Genomic DNA, 24563 nt, shown 5'->3' on the forward strand with positions numbered 1-24563 from the left:
CCCAAGATGGAGTGCAGTGGTGCAATCTCGGCTCACCGCAACCTCCTTCTCCCGGGTTCAAGCGATTCTCCTGCCTCGGCCTCCTGAGTAGCTGGGATTACAGGCATGAGCCACCACGCCTGGCTAATTTTGTATTTTCAGTAGAGACGAGGTTTCTCCATGTTGCTCAAGTTGCAAAACATGTTTTTCCTTGAAAAGTAAGAAACGATGTAACGCATGTTGCGAACTCCTGATCTCAGGTGATCTGCCCGCCTCGGCCTCCCAAAGTGCTGGGATTACAGGCGTGAGCCACCGTGCTCGGCCAGAAGTTGAAAGTCATTTCTAAATGCACTGACTACGCTCCATAGTACTCCGTGAGCTCAAAATGTTACACTGTCCATGAAGAAATGCTATTTTAGGTGAAAAAATCAAATAGGGAAAATTTGCATTGGACAAAATCCTTCAAAACACACAAAAGTTTCTGCACGAGTTTTGTTCACAGTAATTTCTTTTGCTGAGCCACTGGACTTTTTTTTTTCCATGGTTAGTGTTTTATTTTTATTTATTTATTTATTTATTTATTTATTTATTTATTTATTTATTTATTTTTTGAGATGGAGTTTTGCTCTTGTTGCCCAGGCTGGAGTGCAATGGCGTGATCTCGGCTCATCACAACCTCTGCCTTCTGGGTTCAAGCGATTCTCCTGCCTCAGCCTCCCTAGTAGCTGGGATTACAGGCATGTGCTACCACGCCTGGCTAATTTTGTATTTTTTTTTAGTAGAGATGGGGTTTCTCCATGTTGGTCAGGCTGGTCTCGAACTCCCAACCTCAGGTGATCCGCCCGTCTTGGCCTCCCAAAGTGCTGGGATTATAGGCATGATACACCGCGCCCGGCCTAGTGTTTTATTCTTTGAAGAATGCTTCTAAAACATCGCACTAAATCAATCTGAAAGGTAAAGTTTAAAATCTTTTTAAAGGATAAGTTATATGTAATGACTGTTCACTCTACAAAATCTTAATTTTAGGGCTTACGATGCACCCAGTTGGCAGTAGCATCCAGGTTTTCCAAATAGCCAGTTATCATTTTCCTCTTGTCTGCATAGATTTCTCATTAGCTGCCTCCTGTTTTGTTGCATGATCTCAGAGTCCCCCTGCTTTCCCTGAGAGGTGGTCAAGCTATCCTCTTTTCTTCTTCCCTTGCTAATTTCCTGGGTTTTCTTTGTGTTTTCTGGCGGGCAAGTTCTCGTTGATTTCCACGGGCCATGCCGACCACCGACAGAGCCAGGAAGAGAGCAAGTCAGAAAAGCAACGGTTCCCTGGCACGCTGGGTTACCGTCACTGCTGCTGGATTTTTTATGGGTCCATTTCCCGCAGGCGTTTTTTACTGATTGCGTGGGTTTGTACACCTGTTTCCCCCACCTGCTTCATAGCGGCAACTTCTCATTAATAAGGACTCAAACGCCCAGTAGCCCCTTTTGAGATGCTAATCAGCTGTCTGGCTTGGGTGGCCTGGATTAATTGCACCGTACGCAGCCTCTCCTGAGGAGTTCGCATCAACGGCTGCTCCCATTCTCAGACAGGAGGACAGAGCTGCCAGCCGGACAGAACGTCAGTGCTGACGTCAGCGTTCACGTGTGCAGGAGGAGAGCCCTGAGGGACCCCGCTGGGGACTGGTGCTGTTTCTGCCTGTGCACACCCAGCTCTTCTCCCTGGCAGCTGCTGGGTTTGCTCTGGGAGACCAGCCCTCCCCACCCGCCCTCCACGAGGCTGGGCCAGGCTGACCCCTCCCCCAGACATGTCTCAGGACTGGCCACTCGGAGCGGGGGTCATTGCCGGGTACACAGTCTGGCCAGTAAGCATCGCCCCTGGGAGCCTTGCTGGAATGATAAGGAAAGAGGCCCTCTCTCTCCCAGGGAATGGTTGAACTGGAAAAACCTGTTGGTAGTTGCGGGGACCCCTTCATGAGATCCTGCTCAGGAATGGGGAAAAACCAGCCAGGTGAGGTGGTTCATGCCTGTAATCCCAGCACTTTCAGATGCCGTAGGTGGGAGAATCACTTGAGCCCAGGAGTTCGAGACCAGCCTGGCCAATATGGTGAAACTCCGTCTCTACCAAAAAAATACAAAAATTATAGCGAGGCTTGGTGGCAGGCGCCTGTAATCCCAGCTACTCGGGAGGCTGAGGAAGGAGAATCACTTGAACCTGGGAGGCGGAGGGTGCAGTGAGCCAAGATCGCGCCATTGCACTTCAGCCTCGGTGATATAGCGAGACTCCGCCTAAAAAAAAAAAAATGGGGAAAAACCAAGCCCACAGATGGGAAGGGCGGGGTGGAGAGAGAGAGAGAGAGACAGAGTCAGAGATAGAGATGAGAGAGTCTGTGCAGTGGACTCCCGGGGGTTTCTGGAGCCACTGAACCTGGCCCCACTGCTGGAGGTGCAGGCTTTGGTGTTTTCAGAGGGTCTCATATCAGCCCAGATTGAGAACTGACCATGAAGGCTGCTTGGCCATATGTTTGGCCAAGACAAAGGAGAAATCAGCCAAATTGCTGGGCTGAAGCAATGCCACTCTCTCTCTCTCCTCTCTCTTTCAAATGCATGTTGCTACGCAGATAGTAAGGGTCTCTGTGACCTTTACAAATGGCCTAGTGCACATACGTGTAAGCGGCCCCCATATTTGAGGCCTTGCTGATCCACTTTACAAGTGAGGAAGGTAAGGTACAGGAAGCGTAGGTTGTTTCTCCAGTTTCAGAGGGCACCGTATCCACACAGCAGTGACTGGGTAGGTCCTGGTCTCTCTCGACAGCCCAGAGTGTGTGGCCTGTCCCCGGAGAGGGTGGGATCCATGCCAGGTGGGGCTGAGTGGTGCTGACTGCCACCACCTCCCGTCACCCCTGGATCATCATCTTGTTTTCCAGTGGGGTCTCCTTTCAGGGCTCTAGTTCACCCCAAAGCTGACCTCTTCCAGTGAGACCTTCAAACCCTTACAGTGCCCTTGCATGAAGTGGCAAAGTCGGGGGAGGGGTGGAGAGTGGAGGATGAATTACAGAAGGAGCCCCCCGGGGGAATAATTGCAAAGATGTGTTTTCAGGGACAGTCCTCACGATCATGGGCGGTGGCCATGATGTCCGGTCTCCCACCTCCTGGAGCTGTGCGTCCACCATCCAGTACAGCACCTGGACACCCCCTCTCCCTTAGCAGTCCCCAGCATCGGGCTCATGGGCAAGTCCTGTGGATTTCACTCTGTGAAACCTCTCCAATCTGTCCATTTCTTTTCATCCTGTCTGCACTGCAACCCCCTGCAGCAAGCCTCCGTCTCTCACTTGGAGCCTGTCACAGCCTTCTCCACTGCTCTCCCCAAATTCATGCAGGATAATGTATTTCCTCCTCCCATTCCTTTTCCAGCACTCCAGCCAGATGGACTTTTCTTTTTTTTTGAGACAGAGTCTCGCTCTTTTTGCCGAGGCTGGAGTGCAATGGCGTGATCTTGGCTCACCGCAACCTCCACCTCCTGGGTTCAAGCGATTCTCCTGCCTCAGCCTCCTGAGTAGCTGGGATCACAGCCATGCGCCACCACACCCGGCTAATTTTGTACTTTTAGTAGAGATGGGGTATCACCATGTTGGTTGGGCTGGTTGCGAACTCCCGACCTCAGGTGAGCTGCCTGCCTTGACCTCCCAAAGTGCTGGGATTACAGGTGTGAGCCACTGCGCCAGGCCGCCAGATGGACTTCTCAAAACACAAATCTGATCCTACCCACTCTGGCCTCAAACTTTGTAAAGTCTTCCCCATTGCCTCAGGAGCAAGACGACACCCCTTCCTCGCTGACAAGGACGCAGTTGCGCCTTCACTACCTTTGTTGCCACATCTCACCACCTGCCTCCTCTCGTCTCTACCCCCACTGTGGCTGTGTGACCCCAGGTGTATTGCTCAACCTCTCTTATCTTCCTGTTCTTCACAAAGAATAGGGATTACAGTGAAATGTGCCCAGCTCATGGGCACTCAGCCCATGGTAACATGAGCACATCCGGAATCAGACTCTCTACTAAACGCTTCATCACCTCCATGCCATGGACCCCTCGCAATATCCCTGTGAGCTGTGAGATCTAAACACCAGTTCCCAGAGTGGGAAGCGAGGCCTGAGAGCCTCAGCAACTTGCCCAGGGAAGGCTCAGACTCTAGCCCTGGCCGGGCAAACTCCAAGTCCTCGCACTTAAGAACAACCAGGCTCAGCGTTCCAGCATTCCACTCGGCCTCCTGGGCTTTTCCTGGGCCACCAAGTGCATCGTGTTTACTTTCTCTTTCTCCACCTAGTGACATTCTCAGAAAGAGGAACCGTCGGAAGGTTCCAGGGTTTTCTTGATGTGGGCATTTCGAGGTGTTGACAAAAGGACCTCTGTGACCTTTACTTATGGCCTAGTGCACACACTTGTAAGTGGCCCCCATATCTGGTGCCACACAGGCCAGAGTGCACTTCCCGCTCCTCTTATAATGCCCTCACTAATGTGACTGTAACTTCATTAACTCCGGGCCAGATTGGATCCTTGTACGGACTGGTTAGTAAGCGAACCTTCACTATAGACAGCTGTCTTTGCTGATGACTAGCTACTTCATTTTTAAAATTACGGTGAATCAACTATATGCCAATATTGAACAATGCCTTCCTTTTTTAGCTTCCTGAGCAGCAAAATAAAAACTAAATCAAAACCATCAAAAATAAAAAAGTGTAGTAGCTCATGCCTGTAACCCTAACACTTTGGGAGGCTAAGACGGGAGGATCGCTTGAGTCCAGGAGTTCAAGACTAGCTTGGACAACATATTGAGACCTCTGACTCTACAAAAAATAAAAAAAATCAGGCAATGGTGGTGGTGCATGCCTGCAGTCCCAGCTACTCTGGAGGCTCAGGCGAGAAGATCACTTAAGCCCGAGAGGTAGAGGCTGCAGTGAGCTCTGATTGTACCATCGCACTCCAGCCTGGATGACAGAGCAAGACCCTGATGCAAACAAAACAAAACAAAACAAAACAATCACTAACTGCAGCACAATCATAGTTTTGATTGGCTTAATTTCTGATCATGCCTAGTCAGCAGTGGCCTTCAACAAACCTCACTGTAGCTTGTTGGATGGTCACAGATGGATTCACCTTTGCCCACAAGTTCCTCCTCTCATCCACTCACACCTGTTCATGACGCGGAGCCCAGCATTGCACAAGGCCTGGGGATAGGGGAAAGGCAGCTCCAGACACGGACTTGGGAATGTTTTGAAACAACAGGAACGACATCACCCTAGGTTTGTCTGTTTTCAAGCCAGATATTCCGGCGTGGATGCTAAGAATTCTTACATGGGCAAGTATTAATATTTGAATGCAGCCGTGATTGCGGTGGAGGTGGAGACAAAAGGTGTGCCTCCCTAGAACATGTTTTGTCCCCACTGCCGGAGGGAATATTCTGTGGCAGCTACCGCACGCACCCTTTCCCTCCATGTGAGTGGACTCCACACTCTAAGCAAGGCGTTCTGGACTGCAAACTCAGCTTGTGGCTCTCTCCAGCGCTGCGGCCTCGCTGGGCAATTTTTCTAATCTCTTTGGAGCTGATCTTCATGTTGAAAAAGGACAAGTCCCATCTTCAGATCAACACCTGTCCCAGCGCTGCCATTCTGCCAAGGTTCCTCCTTGGAGTGTTTGTAAGGCACTTTTGCCACGAAGTAACCCAGCCACCAGCCTCAGTGGAACCTCCAACCCTAATTCTGGAGGAGACTTTAACTCGGTAAGGTTGCCCAAGGTCGCATAGCCCATGACTGCGCTGAATCCTGTTTTTATTATTGGCAAAAGGGAGTTGGGCAGGAAATTCAAGGTAAAGCATTTTCTTTTTCTTTCTTTCTTTCTTTTTTTTCTTTCTGGAGACGGAGTCTCGTTCTGCTGTCCAGGCTGGAGTGCAGTGGCACCATCTCGGCTCACTGCAAGCTCCGCCTCCCGGGTTCACGCCATTCTCCTGCCTCAGCCTCCCGAGTAGCTGGGACTACAGGCGCCCGCCACCACGCCCGGCTAATTTTTTGTATTTTTATTAGAGACGGGGTTTCACCGTGTTAGCCAGGATGGTCTCGATCTCCTGACCTCGTGATCCGCCCGCCTCGGCCTCCCAAAGTGCTGGGAGTACAGGCGTGAGCCACCGCGCCCGGCCAGCATTTTCTTTTTCCCAGTGAAAATAGCTGCCTCGCCCTGTATTTGGGAGATCAAAGGCATTCTTGCTCATTGCAAATAATTCAGGAAACAGAGGCGAGTATAAAGAAGAAAATGAAAGGCAAGGTAATCCTAGATAAGCAGAGGGAGATAACCAGGAATGACATTTCTGGGAACTGCCCTATAGTTTGGGAATTTTTTCCTGTGATTACCCACAAACGCACATTTGCACATTTATTCTACATAAGATATAACGTGTGCACATTCACGTCATCACTTTTTTTTTTTGAGACAGAGTCTCGCTCTGTCGCCAGGCTGGAGTGCAGTGGCGCGATCTCGACTCACTGCAACCTCCGACTCGCGGGTTCAAGCGATTCTCCTGCCTCAGCCTCCCGAGTAGTTGGGATTACAAGGCGCCCGCCACCACGCCCGGCATAATTTTGTATTTTTAGTAGAGACAGGGTTTCGCCATGTTGGCCAGGCTGGTCGCGAACCCTTTACCTCAGGTGTTCCGCCCGCCTTGGCCTCCCAAAGGGCTGAGATTACAGGCGTGATCCACCGTGCCCGGTCGCCATCAGTTATTTATATTATGTGTTACCTGTAGGACTTATCTAAGACCATAATCACTGCCGCGTGTGCTAACTCCCGCGCGCGTGCACTCAGGCCCCTCTGGATAGACACTGGGGACCCCTGACCACTTATGTCTGGGAAAACGCCACCAAGCGCTCCGGAACCTCAGGGCAGGACCCGCCGCAGCAGCAGGTAGGACCCGCTGGGGGCGCACAGCCCACCTGAGACATCGTAACTACAAGTCCCAGCAACCCTTGGTGCGGGGACAGGACGGGCCACCGGAGTCCGGAGAGACTACAAGTCCCGGCAGGCATGGCCCAGACGCAGGGACTACGAGTCCCCGAATGCATGGCTCCCAGCTTGCGCAGGGCACCCTGGGAGGTGTAGTAGTTGCGGGAGCTAATGCGTATTCATTCCGTCTCAAAGAAGATGCGAATTCCTCAGACCGTCCACTGAGGTGATTTTTCTCACGCAGGCCATGGGCGTGGGCGAAAAACGGGGGGAAAAAAGCCCTGGGAAGCCGGTACCGTCGCGGAAGAAGGCCGCCTGCGCATGCTCACCAGGAGGCCGAGCGGGAAAAGCGCGCGCAGCTGGCCTCACTGCCGCAGGGGTGCCCCGCCCCCGGGCCCGCGCGCCCAGTGAGCCTGCGCGGAGGGCGGGGGCCGAGCGTCGCGGGGAGGGGCTCGCGGCGCCTGCGCAGAGCGGCGGCTTCTCTCGCGAGGACGGACGCCATTATCGCATCTCCCCGACAAACACCACGAGAATTCCGCAGCCCACACGGTAATTGCAGCTCCCGCAGCCGGTCGCGCCTCCGCCTCCCCCTTCCCGCGGGGCGAGAGCGAGAGCGAGATCTCCCTCCTCCCTCCTCCTCCCGCCCGGCGGGCCGCCCGCGCCGCAGCCCCGCCGCCGCCAACCGCCCGGGCCGGGCGATCGCCCCCCGGGCCCCGCTCCCCGTCCCCGGCCGCGCCCCGGAAGAGGGGCTCCCGCTTCCTCGCTTCCGCACCCCCGGCCCCGCCGCGCCCGGCGTCCGTTGAGCCGCGGCTGCCGCAGCCCGGCCCGGGGGCCTCGCGCTCCCGATCTCTGTTCTGGGCCTCGCCCCGCGGGAAGGACCCGGAGCCACGGCGGGGAGACTGGAAAGGCCTAGAACCGCGCCCGGGCTCTTCTGGGGACCGAAGTCTCCCAGGGGGGTCGCTCCTGCCAGCCAGGCAGGAGCGACAGGCATCGTTTTTGTGCCTCTTCCTTGGCTGTGGACCGGAGCCCCATAGCCCAGGATTTGCACACGCAAGTCTCTGGCGAGGCAGCGGAAGGGGCGCTCTCGGGGCGACCGCAGACCTCGGCGAGGACCCCAGCCCGTCCCCCGAGGGGCCCCGATGAACGAGGACTTAGGGGTGCCCCCTCCCCAGCACGTTTGTGCGATTTCTGTGATCTAGTCCTTAAGGAAGGTGGCCGTTTTTTTCCCCCCTAGGATGCAGAAAGTAGATGACATTCCATCCACACTGTGTGAGCAAATTGGAGAGATTGCCTTGATAGAGGACTGATGTTTTTCACTGATGAGATGGTAGGGGTTGTCTTGCTATTGGAGAAATACATCATCCCTGAAGAACTGTGAGCAAGTGGAACCGAGTGTGGGCTTTGAAGGGTAGCGAGCTTGCACCCTGACCGGGGAGGGCCCGGGTCACACAGTTGTTGATGTGGAACAGGTAATTGCCCTGTTTGGAGTTGCCTGTTCTGCCCAGGAATGTACTCCAGGGCCTGATGGCGATGCTGGAACTCGCACTACAGTAAATAATTGATAAGAGGAGGCAGTTGTAGGGTCCACTTTTAGCTGGAAGTTCTTAGGGGACAGAAAAATAACTTGGAGTAGTGAGTGGTTCTGAGTAAGCTCAGGAAACGTCAAATAAAAACTGGATCTGGTCATTTAACACGCAGCTCGCAGATATCCAGTGCTAGAAGAAAACACCAAAACTCGGTAAAATTCTGTATGTGGGTCCACTTCCCGTGTCTGGCGATTAAAATAAGAATATATTCTTGCGATGTTGGATTCTGTCGTCATTGGCGTTAATATTTTTATTTTTTTGGAGATAGGGTTTCACTCTGTCCCCGAGACTGGAATGCAGTATCGTGATCTTGGCTCACTGCAGCCTCGGCCTCCCTGGCTCAAGTGATCCTCCCATCGCAGCCTCCTGAGTAGCTCGGACCACAGACGCCACCACCCCTGGCTAATTTTTGAATTTTTCGTAGAGAGGGGGTTTCGCCTTGTTGTCCAGCCTGGGGCTTTAATCTTTTTAAAAAAGAGCTTCCATTTGTGATTCCACGCTGCGTGGGGGCAGCTCAACATCTCGGGTGCTTCATCATGACCCGGGAGGCAGAGGCTGCCTCCACTTTATAGATGAGGTGACTAGGCCCGCAGACACTAAGGGACTTGCTCAGATTTGCAGAGCCAGGGTTCGAATTCAGTCTGCCTGAAGCCTATGTTCTTAAAAAAAAAAAAGCCCATATATTTAGTATTTTAATCAATATAATGTATACAATAGGAACGTCAATGAAAGACTTACAATGAAAAGCAATGATCCCCTGCCCCACCTCTCAGCCCCATTCTTCAAAGAGGTTTACATCTTGAGTGGTTTCTTTAGGTCATTCTCCACAGCTCTGAGTAAGCTGATCCTTTTTATTTTCTTCTTGAGATAGGATCCCCCGATGTTGCCCAGGCCGTACTCGAACTCCTGAGCTCAAGTGATCCTCAGCCTCCTTAGTAGCCGTTAATACAGGTGTGAGTGACTGCACCTAGCTCTAAGCTGATATTTTGTATTACACAGCCTTGTCTTTCTATTACGATGGGGTGATGGGGCCCTTCTGTCATATCCCACCTCTTCTATCCCCTGGACTGTCTGTGTTAGGCCTATGCAAATACTGTTGTCTTCACGGACAAATTGAGTGTTTCACTTCCTGTACAGCGTGGATTTTTCTGTTAGTCATGGCTTTTCTTTTGGCACTTTCTGTTCCCATCGACTCCTTACATTGTTTTAAATTCTCAAGGATAGTGTCAGGTCCCCTTCCTCCTTCAGCCCCTGTCCTTCTCATCTGGATGGGTTAGCTTGCACACGAGCCAGCCTGATATTTTCCTTTCTTCTGTGGCTGGGTGTGTTCAGGAATGTTTTCATCTTGGCTCTGTTCGTTTCCACAGGAACCTCTGGCAAGTGCTCTTCCTCCTTGTGGAGACCCCTCTCCCTCCCTGAACACTCTTGGATCTTCTCTTTGGTGTTAATGATGTTTTACCCTTGTGTGTGCTGAGGTGTGTGGATTCCTACGCCGGGGACTCTGACTCTGGTGCTTTGTCCTTCAGCTCTGGGAAGTTCCCTTGTTCTGTCTGAGAAGTTCTTCCTCTCCAGCTCTGCTCTTCTGTCTTAGGAGTTCCTGTTTGTGATGGACGTTCTAGGTGGAGCCCTGGAGTTGCATCTTTATCCTTCCTTCTGTGTCTTGTTTATTCTCATTCTGGGAGAGGGCTTTAATATGTCTTCACAATCAAATTTTTAATGTCCAAGCGTGTATTTGTCTTGTTTCTTTTTCGTAGTAGCTTATTGTTACACAAGTGCCTCATCTCCATGACTCTAAGGAAACTAATAAGGATTCTTCCCAGCTCTCCTTTGTTCTGATTTCTTGTTTCCACTAATGTCACTTAAAAAAAAGTGTTGGCTTCTTCCTCTGTATGGCAAGTCCTCCTCAAATACTGATGTTTACTGTTGTCTGAGGCAGGAGGAAGCTGGCGGAGAGCCCCGGGTCTGTGGGGTGCTTTTGAAAGAGTCCAGTTTACCCTCGGGTGATTGGGAGCCTGTCACCGTGGGACCTGGAGCACCAACTTGCAGATATTTTCTCTGGGCTGTTCCGCTTCTCTAGGAAGGCCCCTTTGCTGGCCGTGGGGGAGTTAGCTCTCCTGTGCGGGACCGACTTGGCAGGTGCGGGTTTGGCCTGCCCGCAGGGCTCTGCGAGGCTTGGAGCCCCACGCCTGTGCCCCCGGTGCTTTCCCTCTGCCCCGATCGGGTCCTCTGCATCTGTCAGGAGTGTGTTCTTTCTTGTGGATTTATAACACTCTATTAAAGAGGATAATGGAGTGAGAAGAGGTCACCCGTGTGGCCAGTCACTCCCCTTGAGCAGGAATTTGCAAGCCTGTTCTATTCACTCCACCTTCCTGCTTCCTTGTGGCCTTGGTAATTGCCCACAGTCAGTGGGGTGAGGTGCCAAGCCACTGTTCCACAGCCGCCTCTGAATTGCAGCGTGGGCTGGTGGCTCTGGCCCTGTGGCCTTGGAGGGCTGCCGGCGTACCTGGGCAAGGCCCGGCAGACCCGTGTGGTAGCAAAGACCCTGACTTTGGCTCCTCGCTGGGTCAGTGTGCCCAGCGGGCCGTCTGCCCTGCTGGGGTCCAGGAGGGCCTGCAGTGAAGCAGTGGTGAGCGTACTGGGAGCATGATCTTGCTGCATGGTGGCTGACTGTCACTGGGAAGTTGCGTGTAGTGCGGTGGGCTCTGTCTGCCAGAGCCTTGCCAGCCGAGCGTCCAGGGGCCGGCTGCGTCCATCAGCGTCACTTGGGTATTGGTGAGAAACGCACACTTTCAGGCCCCACCCAGGTTCTCGTGCAGAATCAGACTGCAGCTTGGTCAGCTTTTAATTTTCAGGTAGTTTTTGACTTTACAGAAAAGATGCAAAAAATATTTCACTGACCTTCCCTGTTGTCTTCATCTGCTTCCCCTAATGTTGACGTCTTATGTAACCAGGCATCCATATAAACGCCAGAAAGTTCACAGCATTATTGCGTAAATGACAGACCTTATTTGAACTTCGGTTTTGCACCAGTGTCCTTGCTGTTTCGGGATCCCCTCCAGGACCCCACACTGGTGTGTGTGGCCGCCATGTCTCCTTAATGTCCTTCTGTCTGTGATATTTACATAGTCACAAAGTATCTCCCCCAAGATACACGTCACAAAGGGAAAAATAAAACTGTAGCCTCTCGGTGGAAAAACCCAGCAGATACCGTGTGAAGCAAGTGATCGGGGTAACACCATCAGTCATAAGACGTTGACACCAAGGACCCAGTGAGACACATCACTTTTCTGGCAGTGTTGCCAGAAATGCAGTCTCATCATGAGAAAATGCTGCACACAAACTGAGGGATGCTCACCACAGTCCTGGCCAGTGCCTCTCAAGTGTCCAGGTCTTGAAAGACAGGGAGGCTCAGAATTTCCTGCAGGCAGGTGGCCAGGTGATGTGTGTGCACCCTGGTCCACACGGAAGGCCTTCCCACAACCTTGAGGGAGGTGAGGGAGTAGGGGGTTGGGGGCTCCAGGCACAGGTGCTGGGCAGTGGGCCTCAGTGGTCTTGCAGCTCCCCCGTCAGGTTTGTTAGCCTTTGGGTTCCTTGTCTGCAGTGATACTGTACAAATCCCAAAAACTCCAGTTACACGATTAAGTGATTGACATGACATGGCGTCGCAAGGCTGACTTGAAAATGACTGTAACTCACAGCACCAGTTTAGCCACTGCAATCTAGAGAAACTAAACATTTCCTCATTTTGAAGGAAAGACTTCTTGGGGAAAGTCAATCTGAGGGTTTGAATGAGAATGTCTGAGATGAAAGCTTTAGGAGGCCCTCCCTGTGCCTGACGTAGATAAACATCTGTATTTTCTCTTCACACGGGTGATGGTGGTGAAAGCATGACATCATTAGACTTGGTCAGCGGAAGTGCTCTGAACCATCCGGAACTTGGGGGCCTGGGGGCCGTGGGGAGGAGTTTCAGGAAGTTGAAAACAGTATTGGGTGGAATCACACAGTTGCAATTTGCTCTGAAAAAGCTACACTTGTTTTGTTCTCAGCTGCACCTGGGGCCCTTAAGCCCCTGCAGGAGAAGAATGGGGCGAGTGATTGGTACGTGGCCTTCCCAGCCTGCAGAGCCACCTGCTTTGGTTGTAATCATAGGCAAGCTCAGCCTGCTTTGGTTGTAATCGTAGGCAGGCTCAGGTTTCCGCCTCTGCACGTCCGGGTGGGCTCGCCTGGGACTCCCCTTTGTCTGTTGTACAAGACTCCACTCTGCCCGCCCCTTTGGAAGAGAGGATGTCTCCATCCTCAGGAAGTAGAGAAACACTCTCCCCCACCCTCCATCCTGACCCCCGTGCAGAGGATGAAGTGCTGTCCCAGAAGCCCCCTCTCAGGGGTGCCGTAAGTCTCAGAGAGAGGAGCACCCCGGGGCCTCCGTGGCAGAATCCTGTGAGTGTCTTTGGTTAAAATGTGCAGGAAGTGTTAACTCCTAAGCTGCCAGCAGATGGTGTGCCGAGATACTGTGAAGTCACATGAACTTGATTCCTGTTGGAAAGAACCACTCTGCATCCTTCGCGTCTACACTTCGTCAAGAACCGTCCAATTTGATTAAACATTCTGGATCGTCAGCGTCCACAGTGGAGCAGACTCCACGACTCGCTGCTCCCATGGGAGGTGTCTCTCTGGGGAAGGGGTCAGTGGTGGTGGAGGATGGCGCGGTGCTCCAGTCGGAACCCACAGGTTGCCAGCTTACAGCGTGGGAGCTGTGGAAGGACACATGGAGCAGAGGCGGCCGAGGAGGTGAAAGGCTGAGAGGAGGCTGCAGTGAAACACCTGAGGAAGGCTGGGCAGAATGGAGCGGGGGTGTGTATTGGCTGCAGTCACCTCCCCTCTGCTCGTCTGTGTCCACATTCTGTCGTGGTTGAGACCAGATCCTCTGTGGACCGGGTGGGCTGGTGTGGAGTCCTGTCAGGAGACCTGGGGCAGTTTTGAGGCAAGCCCACGGAGGCCTGCCGCAGGGCCCTGCACTGACAAACCTTTCGCTAATGACCAGTTACCTTCTGTGTCTGAGAGAAGGCCGTTGTGGCCTGTAGTGATTTTCCTTTTCCCTTGAGATGAAAAGTCTTCAAATATCTGGAAGCAAAGCTTAATCTTTCTGAAAGTAGAAACGCGTTTGGATGGAGCCGGGAGGGAGAACTGGGTGCGCGCTTGGCATTTCCTTGCCGGTGTGAATGCGCTTCCCATAAATATGGCAGAACGCCTTCACCTTTCACCAGATGACGCGGGGGGAATTGGGCCACGGTCCCTGCTGTCATCATGGCATGGTGCAAGCTCTGTGGGCGGTGGTGGCCAGGATGCGGACAACCCCTGCCGCCACATATCCTCAAGTGAGCTCAGCTCTTGTGTCGGTGGGAGCTGCAGCTCTTGTGTCGGTGGGAGCTGGGGGTGGGTCCCTGAGCAGAGTGCTGCCGCTGCCAGTCTGCGTTTTGTGCCGAAATGCATCCCTGAGATGGAGGAAGTTCACACCGCAAGTGTGTTTAGAAGGCTGGGTGCCCTGTTTCCCAGCCAACAGTTGTGACTGTCAGTGGGCAAACACAGTTTGCAATAATTGGCCTGTTGTCTTATAATTTCTGGCTCTCCTCTTTGTGGTGTAAGTCATGTTAGGTGGTGGTCCTTGGTCGTTTGTGCCACGTTCCCTCATGTTCTTGAACTCTGAGTCCCTAGAAACTGACATTGGTCTTATTTTGAGTGCATTATTTTTCAAACTTTGGGTCTGAACCCAAATCAGTTGAGTGGGCCATGGCCAGTGTTAAGAATACTGGAGAAAATGGAGCATGCCTTGGATAAAAGGAGCGTGACTCGGAGTGGCTAACGGGTAGGTATCGACTTGGGAAACTTGCAGTGATGCGTGTATGAACTTACCATCGTAGGCCCCAGTCGAGAGCGTGGAAACCACTCTTCTGTGATGTGTGTCTACTAGCGGATGGTTATGCACAGCATTTGACTGAATTTGGGTAACTCTGGATGTAGTGTATAAAGTACTTTTTAAAAGGCCATCCACTGGGCCAGGCATGGTGGCTCAAAGCTCCCAGCGCTTTGGGAAGCGGAAGCTGGAGGATCACTTGAGCCCGGGAATTGGAGGCTGCAGGGCTGCAGTGAGCCATGATTGCACCACTGCACTCCAGCCTGGGCAGCAGAGTGAGACCCTGTCTCAAGAAAAAACAAACAAAAACTATTCCCGTTAAGCCACTTGCTTAGGGGTGACTGTAATTGAACATGTGGCCTCTCATCCAAGTTGATTTTAATCTCTATGGAGATCAGACTAATAACCTCACAGTAGAAAACCCACCAGTGAGCTCAGCGGCACAAACTCACAGCCCAGCGGTGTTTGCAGAGGGGAAGGCCCAGAATGCGTGGAGGCTTCGGGATCCATCCTTTGCAGACATAGAGAATTCTCATGGGGGAGGGAGAACCTTGCGGCGCCTTGGGAGTGAGGGGAGCAACCTCAGCCTGATGTTGGCACGTACACTGGGGACTGGGTGATGACACTGTGCATGCCCACGGGGTGGAGATCTTTGTGGAGTTCACTGATGGATCCCAGAGGCCCAGGACGGGATGGCACGCTTTTCTGTGAGGGTCAGAGTGTAAGTGTTTCTGGCCGCGTGGGGCGTGGGATGTCTCGTGCCACTGTGAAGCCGCTCGACTCTGCTGTTGGTTTGAGAAGCAGGCACCTTGTTTGTGGACGCTGACATTTGAGTTTTATGTAATTTTCTCATCATGAAATATTGTTCTTTTGTTATTTTTCTGTTTTAAAATGTAAAACCCATTCCTGGCTCACAGGCTGCATAGAAGCAGGTGGAGAGCTGGGCTGGGTTGTGGGCCCTCACGTGCCACCCCCTGACCTAGAGTGTGTTTGCCCTGGGAAGGAATAAGACGAGGTTGTGTAGAGAGGCAGTGGCTGGATGGGGAGAGGCCTGGGCCCTGCACAGAGGAGCTGAGGTGTGAGGCTGCTTGCAAGGGAGGCGGCTGACCAGGCTTGGTACTAGCAGGCTCTCCGGGGAGGAGACCCCCTGGAGGAACAGCGCTGGCCTCAGCCACAGAAGGGCTTAGCGGCCATGGTCTTCCTGCTGCAGCCCGTGTGGTTTTGGGAGGGACGCATGGAGCATTGGGGGACAAAGAGACGGCCAGATCGGAGTGTGTGTGGCAGAGGGGCGATGCCACCCTTCAGAGCGATGGGTGCCAGGGTACTCGGTGAGAGCCCAGGTCCCGGGTGAGGGGGTGGGCCGAGGGGGAGTCAGAGAGGGAGGAGCCTCGGGATGCGGAAGGGCGAGAGCAGGGCGATGAGGGTGGGGCCGCAGGGAGGTGGCCGGGACTCCTGGTAGTATTCTTGGGGAGAAAGATAACAGGGAAGTGAGGAGGGTTCAGCTGTGGAAGTGCTGGGATGGCTGGTCCGAGTGACCATGGCCTAGACGGGGTTTAAACCCTGGACTGAAGAAAGTGCCGGTGAGAGGTCAAGGCAGGAGATGGAGACCTGGGGGTGACAGGTGTCCCCGGCACCTCCTACCCCCACTCTGGGAGACGGTCCCCAGGGGCACCTTCACTGGGGGCTGGCCCTCGTGCACACCAGCCAAACCCCCTGCCCACCTTCTGGGGGCTTCTGGAGCAGAGCAGAGGCCCCGCGGACCGTGAGGATGGCCACAGGGAGGGGAGATGCGAAACACTGGCTGAGTGCAGGTGCCCACGCAGTCAGGAGCTTGCTTGTGGGGCTCTTGTCTGACACCTGGGAGATGAATTTCAGTCTGATGGTGGATCTGGACCTAGATGACTTGCTTGGGATTCAGCAGCTCTTGGGAAGAGCCACACTTGAGGATGGGCTTGGGTCAGGGTTTGGAACGTGCTTAAAGAGTTTGGCAGGCAAGGATTTGGTGGTAGCAGGTGGGGCACATCGTGTATTGGCAGGGTTTTGTTATTTTTATCCTAAAGACATACTTATTTGCAAACCTTCTATTTTGGAACATTTTGAGATGTATACATATGTGGCAGAGATAGCATAGGGAGTGCCCTTGTGCCTGGTACCCAGTTTCTCCTGTTGCTAACAAGACGCATGACAGCAGTTCATGGCACAGTGTTGGGTGTGCCCCGGCCAACTCAGCAGATGAGCTGTTTCATGAAATCAGTGATTCTGCTCTGATAAAATGGCAAGTCCACGGAAGGCACTTTCGTTCTATTTTGAATTTGGGTGGTTGTTGAGGTATTATTTGAGTCGTAGTTGAACTAGCTGCTCTTTTCATGGAACACTATAAAAAATAATTTACAAGTTATTGACATCTCTTACTAAACGAGTGAAATTAGCCTGTCACCTCAAAGAAGTCAACTAACAGTGTTTGTTGCCAGTGATAAGATTTGGGCTGTCAAGTGAAGTTGGAGTTTTGGAAAGTTTGTCTCTGCCACCGTGAGCCCGAGAGCTCCCAATAAATAAGATGCCAGTGCTAATGCTGATGAACCGTCTGCTTTTGGTATTATAGACTGAACAACATTTGCAAGAGCTGCCTAACTCGGTGAAGCAACATTTTCCAGATGGTCGATGCGGGATCACGCCTGGGTAAAAGATCCATTTAGAGTACAAGTCAAGCCAGTGGGTTTTAAAGCCATCAAGTGCAGAAGCTCATGGAGACAGCTCAGATTCCATATTGCAAACAGCCTTTAAGGAAAAATAAAACACACTTGTTGCGTTTTGGTGTGGTGTTAAAGAAGAATCTCCATAATTATCTGAAGAGCCTATTAAAATACTTTTCCCTTGTCTAACTGCATCTGCTTGTAAGGCTGCATTTTATTTTATTTTTTCGTACTTTTTGTAGAGGCAGGGTTTTGCCATGTTGCCCGGGTTGGTCTGGAACTCCTGGACTCACAGAATCTGCCCCCGCCCCCGGGCCTCCCAAAGTGCTGGGATTACAGGCGTGAGCCACTTCCCCTGGTGAGGCTGCGTTTTTGTCATATGCATCGACGAAAACAGTGTCGGAGCAGACCACAGGTGGAAGCAGATAGGAAACTAGTTGTTTTCAATTAAGCCGGGCATTAGAGATTTGTAAAAATGTAAAACAATGTTATCCCTCTTGTCACTAAGGTTTTGTTGTTCTTTGGAAGCTATAGTTATTTTTCATAAAACATGTTTTGTATATACTATGAATGTTTGTCCCCTTTGAAACTCATTTGAAAGTTGATCCCCAGTGTCACAGTATTAAGAGGTGATTGGATCATGAGGGCTCAGCCCTCAGGAATGCGTTTAGTGCATTTATAGACTAATGGGCTCTCCTTGTGGTGGGTTAGTGATCATGACAGGGGGTCTGTTATAAAAGCCAGTTTGGGTGTCTCTCATATCCCCACCAGCAGGAAGGCACTCCTCATATGGGGCCCCTGGACCTTGGACTTCTCAGCCTCCTGAACTATAAGAAATACATTTCTTAGGCTGGGCACAGTGGCTCATGCCTGTAATCCCAGCACTTTGGGAGGATGAGGCGGGTGGATTACCTGAGATCTGGAGTTCAAGACCAGCCTGCCAACATGGTGAAACGCTGTCTCTACTAAAAATACAAAAAATTAGCCTGGTGCAGTGGCGTGCGCCTGTAATCCCAGCTACTCTGGAGGCTGAGGCAGGAGAATCACTTGAACCCGGGCGGTGGAGGTTGCGGTGAGCCGAGATCATGCCACTGCACTCCAGTCTGGGCTACAGAGCGAGACTTGGTCTAAAAAAAAAAAAAAAAAGCACTTTTCTTTCCTTTATGTAATAAATTACCAGTCTCAGATATTCAGTTATAGCAACAGAAAACGGAGTAAGACAGCGTTAATATGTAATGTGTTAATTTGTATGATGTTTACATGAATTAACAAATATTCAAACATTTTTTGTTCTAATTTCAAATATGGTAAATATTGATAGGTAGAATCTATACAAGTGCAAGCTCTTCAGGACCCTCAGTAGCTTTAGAATGGTGAAGAGGACCCTGAGGCCAGAAAGTCAGAATTACTGCCTTAGAGCCTAGACACTTCTTAAGATGTGTCCCTGGAAATTATGCATGCTCAGGTGAAATTATGCATGCTAATATATTCAGGTTTGGAATTTGACCACTTACTTACAAATTTGAATTTTTCCTCCCTTTCCCCTGCAAGCACACATTTGGGGGGCCATCTTAAAGAAAAAGCAGTGTTGCCTGAATGACCCCAAGAGTAAGTGGGAGCCGTCGGGAGAAGTGTTCTTGCTTCCTTCTGATTTCCCGCCTGTCTAGCATCCGATCAGTCATTTATAGTTTTCTTTCCGGTTATTTCCCATCTCATTCTTGTACGTTCCACTTCAGACTGATTTCGGGCAAAAGAAGTAAGCTGAGACTTTTTCACATGTCTTAGTTTAATAAAAATTGACTTCTTCATGTCAGTTCATCCTGCCTTTCTCATTATTTCTTCCTTTCTAGACATACATCCCGAGAGGATTTGACTAAACGGAATGATTAATTTCTTAGCAGTTTCCTCGTTTCGGGAGATTTAGCTTTTTACCAGGTACCACTTAGTCTCGTCTTTAAGTGGGAGTTCCTGTCCTAATTTTTATGGCTCTTTGGACTTGCCATTCCAACTCGGGTGGCCTGGGAGTCTCCACACGGAAGCCATCTGAGGAGAAGGGCACCAGGACGATCTGGGGACGGGCTGGGAGCTTGGTGGCCGTGGTCCTTTCTTGTCACTTCACTGTCTCAAGCGTCTTCTCTCCCTGGTCGCACGCACTGTGAGCTTATTGTTCTGGGCGTTCCCCACCCTCAGTTCCCAAGTGCAGTGCAGGCCAGGCCCTGTGCTAACTTTTTACAGCAGGGAATATACTCAGTTCATATTTTTGCCATCTGTAAAGTGAGGTAGGCCCCTTCAAGACATGTAAGGAGTATCTATGGCTGTGGAATGCATCTTTTTAGACTGGCCACTCTGCGTGGATCTGATCACGGGTAGGTGCTGTGATTCACACCATGTCAGAGCCCCGCTCTGGGAGGTGACACATCTGGGCTATATTGTTCCACTTCCTGTGGAAATGACTGCGTCCAAATCAGATGCAGCCTTAGGACTTTTCTTAAGGGTTGATGGAAGAAACAGCTCTATGAAGAATGTCTGCCCTAAAAATACTGACGGGAAAAAGCCCGTTACGTTGTGACACCCCAATGATGCATGTGATGCGGCTTAGGTAGCGACAGAGAAGATCCTGTGTTGAAGGAAGCCCTAGTGTTAAACACAGGACTTTTGTTGCTTGACTTTTCTTGCTGCTGTTTTTCATGTGATACTGATAATCTATAGCAGTTTGTTTTTTAACTTTGACTGTTAAAGCCAAGTTTTCTGCCCAGTTACAGTGGGTTTCCTTTTAGTCCTCTTTTAATGACTTTGTGGTTTTGTTTTATGGGTGTCCAATATTTTTGAAATAGTAATAACAAAATTAAATACCTTTGCAGCTGTCCGTTTCACCTGATGACCAGCTGCCGTTAGCCTTTGCTGACAGTGGATGGGCACTGTTCATCAGATGTGTCAATCACCTTGATTCCACATTCATGAACTGAGTAGTTAGATTAGTAACTTAATTATAGCACAGTCCTTATTGAAATCAGGACATGGGCACAACACACTTTGAAAACCTTAATCCATGGTTTTAAATAGCATTTCTGACATTCATCATTGTGCATTGGGGAATGACGTCAGTGGTGTGTTCTCACTGGACTCATCACAGACGTATTCACTGGATGCGGTGCGGGCCAGGCCCGGTGCCCGGCTGAGAACACAGCCATGCCAATTCCTGCCCTTGTGAAGCTCACCTTCTAGCAGGAGACACTAAGCAAGAGAAACCTTTCAGATGTGTAGTAAGTCAGACAGTAGAGCAGGAAAGGCTGCTGTGCAGGTCACCGTTGCTGAGGCGTCCAGGAGGCGTGCAGGAGGCGTGCAGGGGTGGCCAGCTCCGTGGTAGGACCCCGAGCTGGGTGTATCTGTGAGGAGCATGGGGAGGCCCAAATGCAGGGGCCGAGTGAGCGTGGCGGGGAGCAGAGCCCCAGGGGCTGCAGAGGGCCCGTGAGATGGGAAGCCCTCAGAGGGCTTAGAGCAGATGAGGGGCATAGCCTGGCACGTGTTTTTATGTGACACCTTGAGCGCTGTTTATCGTGATCACAGCAGAGGTGCAGGTGACAGTGAGACGGCCGTATGTGAGCCAGGTCTGAGGGGCGGCCTGGGTCCAGGTTGGGAGTGACAGGCTGGGAAGATGAGGCCGGATCAGGGCGAAGGAGAGGAGAACCCAGGAGGACTGAGGTTTTGGCCTGAGCATCTGGGAAGTAGGTGTTGCCTTAAATTGAGGTGGAAAGTGTGGAAGAAGCAGGTTGGTTTGGGGTGGGTGCCAGGAGCTCAGTTTGGACGTGTTAGAATTGAGATGACCCCTTAGGGGAGACGCCTAGTAGGTGGTGTGGTGTGAGGCCTAGAGTTCATGTGCGAGGTCTGAGCTGGCAGGGTGATAGGCGCCATTGGCGTGGAGATGTATCTGAAGCCACAGACTGATGAGCCGCTGGGTCAGTGCTGACTGAGCAAAGGTTCCAGGGCCATGCCCTGGGCATGCATCCTAAAGTCAGGAAGTGGATGTGGGACCAGCAGAGAGACAGAGGATTGGGGGCCAGGCAGGGAGGACAGCGTGGGGAGGAGCCGGAATGAGCCCCGTCAGGCCCTGTGGTGGGGAGAATGGGGGCAGCATCTGGGCTGGAGCAGTTTTGGGGGAGTAACTGAGTGACAGCCCGATGGGTGGGATCTGGAGGGGATGTGAGCACTGAAAATGGAGACCGCAAGTACAGGCGGGGCTTCTGAGGAATTTTATCTGAAAGGGAACAGAGAAATGGGGCTGGGGCTGGAGGGGCAGGAGGGAGGGCAGCACCGTGGGGGAAGGGTGTGCGAGGGTGATGCTGAGGGACCAGGGAGGGGTGCTGACTGGGTGTGGGGCACATGCCCGAGGAGGCAGGAGTGGGCATTCTTGGGAAGTGAGAGGGAGGAGAGCAGGATCACCCACTAAGCCCGAGGCGCAGAGGGTCCAGGAGTAGGGGAGCGTTCGCATGGCTGGGCGGGGCTGGGCGGGGCTGGGCGGGGCGGGGCTGGGCGGGGCCTGCGGCATCAGGCGCACCTGAGGTTGATTGGATGTGGATTCTCTCCCCATCCCTGCCCGGATGTGTGGGTCCCCATGCCTTGGTGGCTGAGAAGTGGATTTAAGGCCGGCTTAAAGATGGTTCTGTAAAGTTCATCAAGATTTGATGTAGCTGGCCTTGCCTGTAGACACATCACTTTGTTGTAGAAACAGTTGCACAGGTAATAAATAAGTAAGGCCTACGGAATAAGGCCTATGGAAAGCTCAGCAGTCCAGGAGGGCGGAGTGGACAGGAGAGTGGGGCTTGTGCAGTTGGAGCGTCCCTGCTCTGGGTAGCCTGAGGTTTGCTGTTTGTCATCCCCAACTGTCTTGGATGTGTTGGCACACGTGGACAGATGACCACACGTGGACACCATGTTTAGGAAGCAGAATTGGGATCATATCATCCGCACCGCTGTGCAACTTTCCATTTGTATGCCTTCCTTTTGCTATCATATTCTGGAGATCTTTCCATTTTGGTTCATGTAATTAAATGAGTCTCATCCATGTGAATGACTTGGTGGTGTCTGGCAATCTGGATGGGCGTGGATTCTTCACCACTCCTGTTCTACTGTACATTCAGGGTGTTACTCCGGGCTGTAGGCCCTGCTTTCCCATATGCGCCCTGAGCCCTGCATCTCTTGGTGGACTTGGTAGGGTTCTGAATAGTCGTCAGAGTAAGAGGCTTGCTTGAGCATTAGTCTCAGTCCAGCTGTTTTATTGTATTAAGACTGGACTATCCCCAGGACTTCTGAGAAATGGCAAATTTAATTTGCCAAAATAGCAACCACAGGCATTGCTGTGTTCCAGTTTTCTTGGGCTTATTGCCCTAGTTTTTTCTATTGAAATCTTTACTGTTAGCAGAATTTTAAATGACTCTTGATCCTGGCAACAGAGGCGTTTTGAGTAAACAACTCGAATGATGTGTGGTGTCCTCATTTGGAAGAGGTTCGGATTCAGGATTTTATGGTGCGTTCAGAGCATTTTCTGAAGCCACTTGCAGAGCTTTTAGAAACTAGCAAAAAGCTTGAATTGGGCATTTAAAACTATTTCCACTGGCCCCTTAAGAGAGGCAGGAGTTTAACCTGGACTCTCTGGACCCGGGGCTGTTTGTGGAAGGGCCTCAGGGCATGTCCTTGGGTTTAGTCTGGCTGCACGTGGTGGGCTCCAGAATACCCTGTTTTGAACCAGGTAGTTGCTTATTTTCCTTTGCTTTGAGGAAGTCTGAGGCAGGCAGCCTGGGCCGGTGTGGCAGCTCCCTGGACGGGAGGGGCCTAGGCTCCTTCCTTCCAGGGCTTTGCTCCTCCGCGCCAGCTCCTTCTGCCTCCTTCCACGCCTGGCACCAGCGGGAGGAGGAGCACGGAAGAAGGGACAAGGCCAGAGGCCAGGGCCCCTGAAGGAGGTTTCCCAGGGGGCTGCTGTGGGACAGGCTGGGAAAGGAAGTCCGTGTCTGATGCCCCGCACCCCTAGCTGTCGTGGGCTCTTCCGTGAGCTCTGGGGAGAGCAGGTACTGGCACCGGCAGCTAGGACTCTCTGGGATTAGGGGAGCCTCAGAAACTTTGCAAAGTTGTCTGTCTGTACTTTTTCCTGGAAAAGGTTCTTTTTTTTTTTTGTATTTTTAGTAGAGACGGGGTTTCACCCTGTTAGGCAGGCTGCTCTCCAACTCTGACCTCAGGTGATCCATCCACCTCCTCCTCCCAAAGTGTTGGGATTACAGATGTGAGCCACCACACCTGGCCGTCAATAATAATTTAATTGTACATTTTATTTTATTTTATTGTTTTTTGGTTTTTGATTTTTTTTTTGAGACGGATCTTGCTCTGTCACTGAGGCTGGAGTGTAGTGGCACTATCTCGGCTCACCGCAAACTCTGCCTCCTGGGTGCAAGTGATTCTGCTGCCTTGGCCTCCCAAGTAGCTGGGATTACAGGCATGCCCCACCACACCCAGTTAATTTTTTTTTTTTTTTTTTGAGATGGAGTCTCACTCTGTCGCCCAGGCTGGAGTGCAGTGGCGCAATCTTGGCTCACTGCAGCCTCCGCCTCCTGGGTTCAAGTGATTCTGCTGCCTCAGCCTCCCGAGTAGCTGGGAATACAGGGCGTGTGCCACCACGCCCTGCTAATTTTTGTGTTTTTAGTAGAGACGGCGTTTCACCATGTTGGTTAGGCTGGTCTCGAACTCTTGACCTCATGATCTGCCCGCCTTGGCCCCCCAAAGTGCTGGGATTACAGGTGTGAGCCACCGTGCCTGGCCTTTTTTTGGTATTTTTGGTAAGACAGGTTCACCGTGTTGGTCAGGCTGGTCTCGAACTCCTGACCTCAGGTGATCCACCCGCCTTGGCCTCCCAAAGTGCTGAGATTACAGGCGTGAGCCACCACGCCTGGCCAGAAAAGATTCTACAGGTTTTTTTGCCTTTTTTTTTTTTTAAAGGTTCTGAAAGCAATCTGTGACCCCAAAATGTTTTAAATGCACCAATGCCAAGGTTGGCTGGGTGGCTTTTGACTGAAGACTACTGGTTTCATTAGGAAATTTAGTTGGCTGGGTGCAGTGGCTCACCCCTATAATCCCAGCACTTTGGGAGACCAAGGTGGGTGGATCACCTGAGGCTGGGAGTTCGAGACCAGCCTGACCCAACATGGTGAAATCCCATCTCTACTAAAAATACAAAATTAGCCAGGCATGGTGGCGTGCACCTGTAGTCTCAGCTACTCAGGAGACTGAGGCAGGAGAATCATTTGAACCCAGGAGGCAGAGGTTGCGGTGAGCTGAGATCATGCCGTTGCACTCCAGTCTGGGCAACAAGAGTGAAACTCTGTCTCAAAAAAAAAAAAAAAAAAAAAAAAAAAGGTTAGTTTATCCCTTT

The 24563-nt window shown here is 51.7% G+C and overlaps 1 protein-coding gene and 1 pseudogene across 17 annotated transcripts in view; one reads left to right on the forward strand and one right to left on the reverse strand.

Moving 5' to 3' along the window:
• Nucleotides 1–1060: 1060 nt before the first annotated feature.
• On the reverse strand, nucleotides 1061–1550 carry LOC134757467 (small EDRK-rich factor 1-like; annotated as a pseudogene).
• Nucleotides 1551–7386: 5836 nt separating this feature from the next.
• BANP (BTG3 associated nuclear protein) overlaps nucleotides 7387–24563 on the forward strand; it is a 123447-nt gene continuing 106270 nt past the window's right edge. For 12 of the 17 annotated variants that reach the window (XM_055364478.2, XM_055364483.2, XM_055364479.2 and 9 more), the window contains exon 1: nucleotides 7387–7505. The gene's annotated coding sequence lies outside the window, so the exon portion shown is untranslated. The other 5 variants (XM_063700382.1, XM_063700383.1, XM_063700385.1 and 2 more) reach the window with 2 other exon arrangements.

This window comes from Gorilla gorilla, chromosome 18 (assembly GCF_029281585.2).
Source record: "Gorilla gorilla gorilla isolate KB3781 chromosome 18, NHGRI_mGorGor1-v2.1_pri, whole genome shotgun sequence".
In the NCBI taxonomy this organism is placed as follows: domain Eukaryota; kingdom Metazoa; phylum Chordata; class Mammalia; order Primates; family Hominidae; genus Gorilla; species Gorilla gorilla.